The sequence below is a fragment of the Panulirus ornatus genome, chromosome 48 (assembly GCF_036320965.1).
Source record: "Panulirus ornatus isolate Po-2019 chromosome 48, ASM3632096v1, whole genome shotgun sequence".
NCBI classification, from domain to species: Eukaryota; Metazoa; Arthropoda; class Malacostraca; order Decapoda; family Palinuridae; genus Panulirus; species Panulirus ornatus.
Window position 1 is genome coordinate 26762461 of NC_092271.1, and position 11075 is coordinate 26773535.

Here is an 11075-nt window from a genome sequence, read left to right on the forward strand (position 1 = left end):
GCTGGTCCTCCTCCAACTGCTGGTCCTCCTCCAACTGCTGGTCCTCCTCCAACTGAAATTGTGCAAAAATTGCTGCCAGAACAGAGCCGTGGGTAATGCCTGCATACTAACGTGGCGGATAACACAGATATTAAAAGGTCTTTAACCTGAAATAGTTTCAGCTCCAAAATGCTATCGTTTTTGAGTATTTAGGACGTGCTTATCCATATGTATCGTTTGATATTAATTTCTTTTTTTAATTTGGATCAGAATATATAGTCATTTGTCACCTGTTTCACTGATATATGGATTAATCAGTTCATACATCACTCTCCTGAGGTTCATGCCTAAAGTTATAACTCAGGTTTTCACCCACAGAATCTGTCAAGTTTTTCCCACCACTTCTACGTCTTCTCCTCCTCCTCCTCCTCCTCCTCCCCTTCTCTTATCTGCTATTTTCTTATCTATCTTACTCTTCTGTGGTTCTCGAAGATAGAAACTGGGTCATTACGCTGTTTGTTTGTTTCTTTCTTTCTTTGAGAGTGTGTGTGTGTGTGTGTGTGTGTGTGTGTGTGTGTGTGTGTGTGTGTGTGTGTGTGCACTTCGAACGTGTCGCTATCCTTTTGGGTCGTATGAGTATCTGGACGTCCTGCTTGAAGGCAGAGAGAGAGAGAGAGAGAGAGAGAGAGAGAGAGAGAGAGAGAGAGAGAGAGAGAGAGAGAGAGAGAGATGAAAAAACGGTGACAGACCGTTAACAGATTTCCTGTTCCTGTCCAGTTAGGCATTACCTGCAAAGTCTCCCATATTTGAACGAGAAGCCATGGCTCTTGAGTCAACATCTGTACTAACATATACATCCACATATACATGAAGACCATAGACGCATGTACATTAACATCCTCTCACATCCTTGAATATCATAGAGGCTTAAGAATAACATCTCACGTCCCCTGAAGACCATAGAGAACGAGGAGAGCAATCTGCATTAAACTCCAACATAACCAACTGTGAACACCCAGACCGCAGGCGTAAATACCCAAGACTCCCAGCTATGAAGGTGAGGAGAAATCCCCGTTAGTTTTCCGTTGGATCAAGTTGTTTGTCCACGTCTGCCACACTCGACCCCCTCCCCACCCGTCCCTGCCACCCACAGTCTGCAATGATACTTTGAAGAATTTACCGTGATTGAGGCTGAACACATCGCCTGGGGATGAGTGCAGGTCCTTCCCAGCTCCAGGGGATGACGCAAACAGCTTAGTATTACAGCCAATCCGTTGTCAGCGGTGGAGGAGCTTATTACTCCCAAGGTTTGGTTAAAACCTGTGCTACAAATAGGTTGGACGATGTATAGATATACCAGTTTCAACCTTGACGATAGCATAAGATAGAGCTGTATCTTCTATAGGGTTTTCATGAGCTTCTCCTTCAGTCTTATCAAAATATTGTCTAAAAAACGTATTTCTCTTTGAAGTATATAAAAAGTAATTCTCTCATCAATTCTTTTAAAGGATTTGTTCTTCAGGGTCAACATCTATAAACCTCCCTCCGCTCTTTTTCTTCTTTCTTCTTTGTCTTTTCTCTCCTCTGATTATCTTCTTCCTCTTCCTTCTTGTATATGTACGGAGGTCAGGGTGAATGTGCAGAATCTGTCAGAGTCTTGGTGAAGAGTTTCCAGTCCACGGACGCAACGACTGGAACACATCCCAAAAGATGGAACAACGACTAGAACGCATCCAGGTACACGGAGCCTGGAAACCATCCTAATAATTGGAAAATCGTCTGGAACACATCTTTATAGTCAGAGCAATGTCTGGAACGCATCCCAATAGACGGAGCACTCCTGAAACACATCATAATAGACGGAGTAACGCCTGGAGCACATCTCAGCAGACGGAACAACGCCTGAAGCTCATCGTAATACACGAAACAACTCCTGCAACACACCTTAAGAAAGGGAGCAACTCCTGGAACACCTCCCACTTCTTGATTTGTCATCCTGGAAGGACGGACATCCAACCCCAACATTCTCTTTGCTAGATAATTCTTGACAATAAGCCAGATTTTTGCTGACAATTTTTGCGAATCAGAATCAAGCGCTTTACTGATACATAACTTCATTCTTTTTATTAATGGAATTCAATGTAAGAAATTCTGACGGCAGATCCAAATCGGGGTTCTGTGACATCTAGTCTCATTTTATCTTTGCCAATTGAAATCAAATCATATATGTCAATTCAGGTCTTCAACGATATTAAACTTTGGTTGAATATCTTTTGTGACGCCATTGTCTTTTGTGACGAAGGCTAGGACGAGTATATTTGAAAGGCAAGTGGTGCCTTTGCCAGGGCTAAGGCCTGGCTAAGCTTGAACAGCAGTCGTCGCTGCAGGAAAGACGGTAAACCTGAAATAGACGTGACAATATCTTTAGCTTTTTTCAGGCACTACGCCTTCACCCCAGGAGGGAACACCACACCCAAAGACCCTCAGGGGGAAAGCTCTCTTATTCGGGCCTTGTGTGGGTCACTCACATGGCGGTCATTCACATGGAGGTCATTCACATGGAGGTCATTCACATGGAGGTCATTCACATGGGGGTCATTCACATGGAGGTCATTCACATGGGGGTCATTCACATGGAGGTCATTCACATGGGGGTCATTCACATGGAGGTCATTCACATGGGGGTCATTCACATGGAGGTCATTCAAATGGGGGTAATTCAAATAAGGGTCATCCATATGGGGTTCATTCACATGAGGCTCATTCGCATGGGGAGTTATTCACATGGGGGGTTATTCACAAAGGGTCATTCACCTGAAGAGAGTGAATGTTTTCGATGATATTTCCATCATCAAAACTCTTCATTGTCTTCTGTTTTCATTACACTATAACAAAGAACTCCACAAAAAACTTCCCTTCGTATTATCTTTACACTAGAAATCCCTGCAAAGTAATTACGACTGCCTATCGTTGGAAATATTGTTCATACCATTAATAAAACAAGACGTAAAATTACGACTGATACAAAAAACATTATGTCGTCATTTGGTTGATGAAGGGGGGGGGGGGGAGGGGGGATGGGCCCAGTGACCTGTGTAACGCAGGGAAAGGTGGACATTGTTACGACAATTGCGGTGATTCAACTTTATTGACTAATTGGTCATCAGGGATTCCTGTAATGTCGTCATCCAACAATTTGCCGCAAGACTGACTTCCAAATAGGTTCAGGCCAATTACAGAACGAACGTAGTAGATCCCCGGGGGGGGAAATGAAGGTATGTAATAGGCAAATTGGTACACATATATAGATAGGTATAGACGTGATCTGTTCTGAAATTGGTACACATATATAGCTAGGTATAGACGTGATCTGTTCTGGTGTGGATGGATCTGTCGCTCGATAGATATGTAGAAGATAGAAGGATAGATAATTGACGTAAGTTATGGGTACCAGCTGGACAAAGGACGCCAAGATTTGGTTAGATTAGTCAAGTAGTTCCTGACCACTGGACCCAAAGATGGGCACACCCTCTCCTTATATCGGTGGAGCCAATCTGAAGTATACAGTTTTCACTGCGTTCAATTGTATCATCATGTGATTACCATCACTTGTACGAAGATTTTAGACACTCATTGCCAAAGAGATGATACATCATCATATTCGCTCGTAGGTTCGATTAAGGCATTCAGTTGCCCATCCTGTCTCCGCTAACTTAAAAAAAAAAGGGCTAACAAATCCTTCAGCAGCCTCAAACTTTCTTAGTATCCCATAAATCGTAAGAGTTTTAATAAGAGATGCAGCTGCACGAGATGGACATTATCTTACACGTGCTATGCAACACCTACGTCAGCTGACGAGTTTGGACCGCACGTGTTCGTTGTTTATAAATGCGAGAGAAAACTTTCCTGACATCTATTTAAGCAGGTGTGAGCCAACCTCGGGAAAGTGAAACGCTATAGTTTACGAAGGATCAGAAGTATGTGTACTGTATGTAAAGCCAGAGGGACCACTACAGACCAAAGGTTTACTCGTGAAGGGTAGACCACAAGTTTACTTGTGGTTGGTAGACCACAGGGTTACTTGTGGAAAGTAGATCATAGGTTTACGCGTTGAGGTGTTGATCATCGGTTAACTTGTGAGAGGTAGACCCCAAATTTACTTGTGAGGGGTAGATCACAGGCTCTCTCATGAAGACCACGGGTTTACCTGTGAAGAGTAGACCACAGTAGTCGCCTTCCTGGAACGGCAGCATCATCCACTAGGTCACTGGATGCTGTATCATCCAGCCAAGGTTAGCACTAGATTGGCTGTGTCCTTCCGAGAACCATCGAACTGAAGTATCACCTCAGATCTCCACCAACACATCGAACTCAAAAAGTTCTCAATGAATTCTGGGAAACTCTCAATGAGTTTTCTCCAGTTTTTTTTTTTCCTCTTTTCTTGAAGTTCTTTTGTTCTCCTTTTTTTTTCTATCATGCATGATCTACGACCTAGTCTTGATGAGGACAGCCGTGTGCGTATGATGCTTTGGAAACACGTAGGAAAGATCTCCAACCATTCGTGAAATCCCGCTTCGACCAAGCCATCAGACACAGTCCTGATACCTCACTCATCCTCATCCTCTTCTTACGCAATGATCAGGGGAGAATGGAAATTCCTAAGCCTTTAGTCGAACCTTATCTAAGGGCCTGGGGTTGAGGCCAGAGCCTTAAGAACTCTGATGCCGATGATGTCCAGAACGTTGAACAAATAATGACCAGGACCTGATGCATGTAGTTCCACACCCGACAGGAGAGACGAATTAAGATCACCTTCCAAAATGACGAAATCCTATAACAGATCTGAGATATTTGCTCTCTTCCTTCAGTTTCCTGGATTTGAAACAAGGAAACGTCGAAATCACTCCATGACATTCACCAGATTATGCAAATCATTATAGACAGAAAGTCCTCTAATATATATATATATATATATATATATATATATATATATATATATATATATATATATATATATATATATATATATATATATATATATATATATATATATATATATATATATATATATATATATATATATATATATATATATATATATATATATACATATATATGTGTGTGTCTGTGTCTGTGTGTATATATACATCTTTTCACTCACGTCACTCGGCACCAGTGGCGGGGACTTCTGTCCTTGACTGGCGATAATCATATAACAAAACACTATCCAGAATGTCCACAAACTTGACTTGTCTCCCTCAGGACTGGACCGGAGCGGCAGGGAAGCTGTGTGGACAAGGTCGGTAAGGTGGTACTGCAACCTCTTGACCTATACGTAGTTTCACCGTTAACAAGGTCAAGAGAGAGAGAGAAAAAGGGTAATTACTATATCGTTAGCCTGTAAAATAAGCCGAACGTTGGATAATAATCCTCAACGAAATGTTTTGTATGTGTGATGATATAGACCAGGTGGCTTACGGTATGAGGGCGAGGGGTGTGGCTGAGGTGTTCTTGATCCCCCCGAAGCCTATGGAAGGTGAGGGACCTGGATTATACCATGTGACTGGAGAGTCATCGCTTCCACGCCACCCCACGTCAACCAAGATCCTTAGAGACCAACAGTTGTTATTGTATTAAAGGTTATTTCGCGTTGCTGTTGTGAGGAAAGTCATCCATACACTACGAGTACAGAGGTCACTTAATGGCACCTGTCCGAGGCCAACACCTTTCGACACGCCAGCAAGGGTTGCAGATAAACCTCGATTCTGATAATCTCGTTTGCAATCCCAAGACTGATAGGTTTCAATCTCGTCGAAGATCTCGGTGCAAATGTGAAGTTCTGGAAAACACGAGTATAGCAAATATACACCTCACTCCTGAGAGGATTGAAGTGAGGATTCATTATGACAGTAGTGTATCTAGCGATGCTTTTAACTCCCAGTTGTCTGTGAAGCCTGACTCTGCATCCAGCTCATAGAAGACTAGTGTGCTTACTACTAGAATAATTTCAATACGTTTAAGCAACCACGCTCCAGAAGATATGCCTGGCTCATACGCCTTTCATCTCCTGCTAAGTGATGAAGGAGCATATCATTAAGGTGCGTCAAGGCTAATGGGGCATATCTCCTTTTGGAGATCTTATGCTTAGATATAAATTACATCACATGGATAGGTATCAGGATAAAGTGGCAAGGGTAATCAAGGAAATTAAACAGAGACATGATTTTACTTGATATGAAGCAAAGACGAATGTACCTAACCGTAGTGATGAACACACACACACACACACACACACACACACACACACACACACATACACCCACGCCCACACCGTCTGACACACAAGAAGAGATCTCCATGCACATTGCACGAGACAAGACTACTAATTTACAAATGACAGATGGAACATACCGTTAATTAAGAAAGCTGCAATCAAAGTATGCTGGTGAACGATTTCAAATGCTGGTGTCTATGAGTCACGTTAAACTAACGTTGGAATATCATTGATCCACACTAACATCTTGGAAGAATCAGTAATGTATTATTAATCATTCCACCATCAACAGTTAAGCAGTCAGACATCTCCACAGTGGCCAGACCATCCACAGAGGTGTGGCAAATCTACCCTGTTCCCCCACTCTGCTCGTTCCGTTATGATCGAATCACTTTTACTTTGCATGACAGTGTTTCTTGTAACTATTCCTCGCCCCTGATGATAGATTTAATCTTTCCTCCACTGACGAGAGAGGAGCATTTGCCAACAAGTTAAGAGGGATTAAGACCTTGTGGAAAGGTGCACGTCAAAGACTCTCAAGAAGCCTACACACCACAAAAGGGCTGAAATGATAAAAGAGCGGCCGGAGAGAGAGAGTGATAGTTGTGATATAGGACAGTTTCAAGAAGCTCCATATTGAAATGAAACTGTTGAAAGATATGTGTGTTGGGCAGGATCTACTGCGGCCTTCACCAGCCAGAAACGAGGAGTTCTTAGCTACTCTGACCTTAACATGGTAGGAGGAAGGGATTTATAGCTACTGCGATCTTCACATGGCTGGAACGGTTGGTTCCTAGCTACTATGACCTTCACATGGCGGCAGCCAGGGTTTCCTAGCTCCTGTGACCTTCACATGGCAGCAGTCATGGGCTCCTAGCTGTTGTGACCTTCAATATAGCAGCAGCTAGGGCTTCCTAGCTACTGTGGCCTCCACATGGCAGCAGCCAGGGCTTCCAAGCCACTGTGACCTTCACATGGTAATCTTGAGCTTAGTTCCTGGCCAGTCAAATGCCGGGGGCAAGGACACATCTGCCCCGTCTCCCCTGGGGTGTGGCCCAGTAGCAACAGCTCAAGGAATTTGCTCCTGCTCCTGACCAAGACCTTATGAGCAGTGGAGGATGATCACTTCGTTAAAGCAGTCACAAGTTAATCATTTAGCATCACCCAGAATGGTTAAGGATTAGAATGAAATCATAATACTTTGTCTTTAAGAGGTGATTGAGGTATAATGATGATTATTTCTTTATAACTGTTCACTATAAGTCTAGACAATCATGTACAAGTATGAGCATTCAGTTGTCCAGTACGTTCTTTTAACTTTTATGGCATCATTTAATGCAATATAACCCTATCTACACACTTGCAAAGGTGTTTGGAAGCTTTCGTTGCTTTGGTATTAGTCACAATCCAAGCATCGGTTAGGCGGTGACTTCAATGCAATCTACAAAGTGATCCATCAGTGATTTCGAACATGTGTTGCTCTGATGATTACATCAAACATCACCAGTGGCTACAAACATCATTATCGTAATATATATATATATATATATATATATATATATATATATATATATATATATATATATATATATATATATATATATATATATATATATATATATATATATGTATATATATATACATATATATATAAATATATATATATATATATATATATATATATATATATATATATATATATATATATATATATATATATATATATATATATATATATTACGATAATGATGTTTGTAGCCACTGGTGATGTTTGATGTAATCATCAGAGCAACACATGTTCGAAATCACTGATGGATCACTTTGTAGATTGCATTGAAGTCACCGCCTAACCGATGCTTGGATTATATATATATATATATATATATATATATATATATATATATATATATATATATATATATATATATATATATATATATATATATATATATATATATATATATATATATATATATATATATATATATATATATATATATATATATATATATATATATATATATATATATATATATATATATATATATATATATATATATATATATATATATATATATATATATATATATATATATATATATATATATATATCTGTGTGTGAGTGTTGAAAATCTAAGAACACGATCATAGAGTAAGCAAGACTTGCCCAGAATTACTGGTGGATCACTATGTGATCTGCGTTGAAGTTACTCCCAACCATTTCCTTTGGCTATGTGAAAAATAGTTTTATTGGTATTTTCATAATGTTTAGAAAACGTTTCTTTGTCCATTGATCATAAGTTATATTCTTTGTGATAGATTGAACGATCTCCAAATACTCCTTCAAGCAATGACTGGAGATGGAACAGAATTCTTACAACATTGCTAGTATTTCCGAGCTCCCTATTGATAGTGGGGAAACCGCAGGCGAACAATCATCTTTCATAAGGCTGTCTCATCATCAGGACAGCACAGGTTCGTGACGTTTATGTCTTAGAGAAACCTACCTTACCTTGCTTCTTAGTGGAGTGCAGCCCTGAAGATGAAAGAACCCCATAAGTGGGGTACCGGGGTCACATAACTAAAACTTACTCCTAACTTCTCCAGTGCCTTCCGTTATGGTATAGTTAACCCTAGCATTTACTGCCAAACTAATGATTATCGCGTTCTCTGTGGCGTTGCTGTGCATCTGAAATGGCCTCCCATGAAGCTTAGAATTACTGTATTTTCAGGACTTCAGAATTATTTTGATGAAGGTTGAGAAATTTGTCAAGTGAATCCATCAATGAATGTGGATGTAACAAGTGACGAGCAGTTGCTAATTGGTAGGTTTCTCTGTTGGGTTATATATATCTATCAACTGCTGAAATTATTATTAATGTAGTTGAAATTTGATTATCGTACGGTTTGCATGCAAACATTTAGATGTGACTTTTACAAAGCACAGAATTTTCAGTAACACCAATACATCTTGATATGGATATATATACATATTATATATATATTGGTCATCCATGAAAGTCATGAAGATAAAGAAAATGAGAATATTGTGTTCTTATACAGAGAGTGAACGTCTTTCAAGAAGTATCGTGGGGTAACACGTACAAATATGAGGAAGGCTTTTATCTCGTCCTCACATAATAGAGCAAATGACAACTAAAAATATAAACTTTAAAAGAATATCAAGCTTTTTCTTCGTTTATTCTGATGACACAAGTTGCTTCAGGTAAAAATCGCTTTGGCAAAATGTGCACTTGAAATGAGATCTCAGACGGTTTCCTTTCATTAGCTTCAGCGGTAGGCAAACGTCCGGACCTTTAAAGCATCTGAATTATCCACATTTCTGAAGTCTGTTCTAGTTTCAGGGGAGAAATCTGCATGAAAATGATCAAAACATTAGGAGAACAAATGAAAGTGAGAAAAGATAAAACTGAGGCCATTCAAAAAAAAGCCCAGCTGGAGCAGGCCTTTCGCTATGGAGAAGAGGCTCAGGTGTGTTGGTGTACTCTGCCGAGTCACGATTCTTCCCGGTACAATACCCGTGAAATAAGGAGCTGGAGGCAAACCTCTCATTCTTCGTCCACCTTTCTGAATCTTTTATTTTCCGGACGAGTCTTATGTATATATCACTGACAGCGAATGACCCCACAATCTCCCTTTCCCTTACCTGCTAAAAGATGTTGAGTCAGGTTGACCCCATATGACCTCTGACCTGATCCACCAGGAGAAAGTGATCAGCCCGGCCCCGTCTGGGAGGTGCACCTCAGCTGTGTGGTTCCAACATAGACAGTTCCCGAATCCCTCTTACGTCACCACTGGTCTTCAGACGTCACCATTCTCACATTTGACGTCATAATGGGTCATTTGATGTCACAAAGGTTCTTGAACTTCACCATTTTATCTTCTGAAGTCTCCAATTTGTATTTTGACGTCAAATTGGGTCTTCTGACCTCGCTAACGACCTTGTCGCAAGTTGACAAAGACTTTTCGTGGAGTCAACACGGCATCAGAGAAGACGTGACTCGGAAATGTCCCAGAATTCTTAACTCAAAGTAAGTTGAGAAAGTAGAAGGAATCAAGCAATAATTCTTCCTTCAGTAATAAGGAAATAGGTCCATCAACGAAGTTGTTAGAAATGGTTGGTTGTTCGGGCTTTAGGCCTGTCAACTGCCAGGGTCGTTAAGGTCTCAATCCTCATCAGGTGTCAATGGTATTTTTGAGTATGTCCCAAATAAATACACACACACACACACACACACACACACACACACACACACACACAGCCAGCCAGTGCCAGCCACATACGGCTCAAATCACCAATCCTTCCACTTTTACTTTCGACCACTGTAGCAGAGATGAGGTGAATGTTATATTTTGTGTCGATGGAGTGCGATAAGAGTCGTTCTCTCCACCCCTTAATGTATGTGTTCTTTTTGTATGAGACCCTAAAACATCCACTGGAGAAAGGCTTACTTACTTAGTCCCCTTGTAGATTAATCTGGACCTTGTCGCAAGAGAGCAAAGGAGCGTCAATTTTTTTGAAATATCAGGGAGGGTTAAAGCCTGTTTTGGACCTGTATTTTGATTCGTTGGGTGGCGACTAGGTTAAATGATGAGGACTTGAGTCGATAACCATGAGTTATCCCATGTAAGAATCGACCTCAAGGTCGAACGCTCAGGTAATGATGTCGAGCGCCACATAACATTTTCTCTTTCTTTTGTTTAAGGATCAGTAAACATCTTTTGTATAAAGAATTGGAGAGACACCTTTTGTTTAAGAAGCGGGGTGGTACCTTTTGTTTCTTCCTGTGGTTAGAAGAAA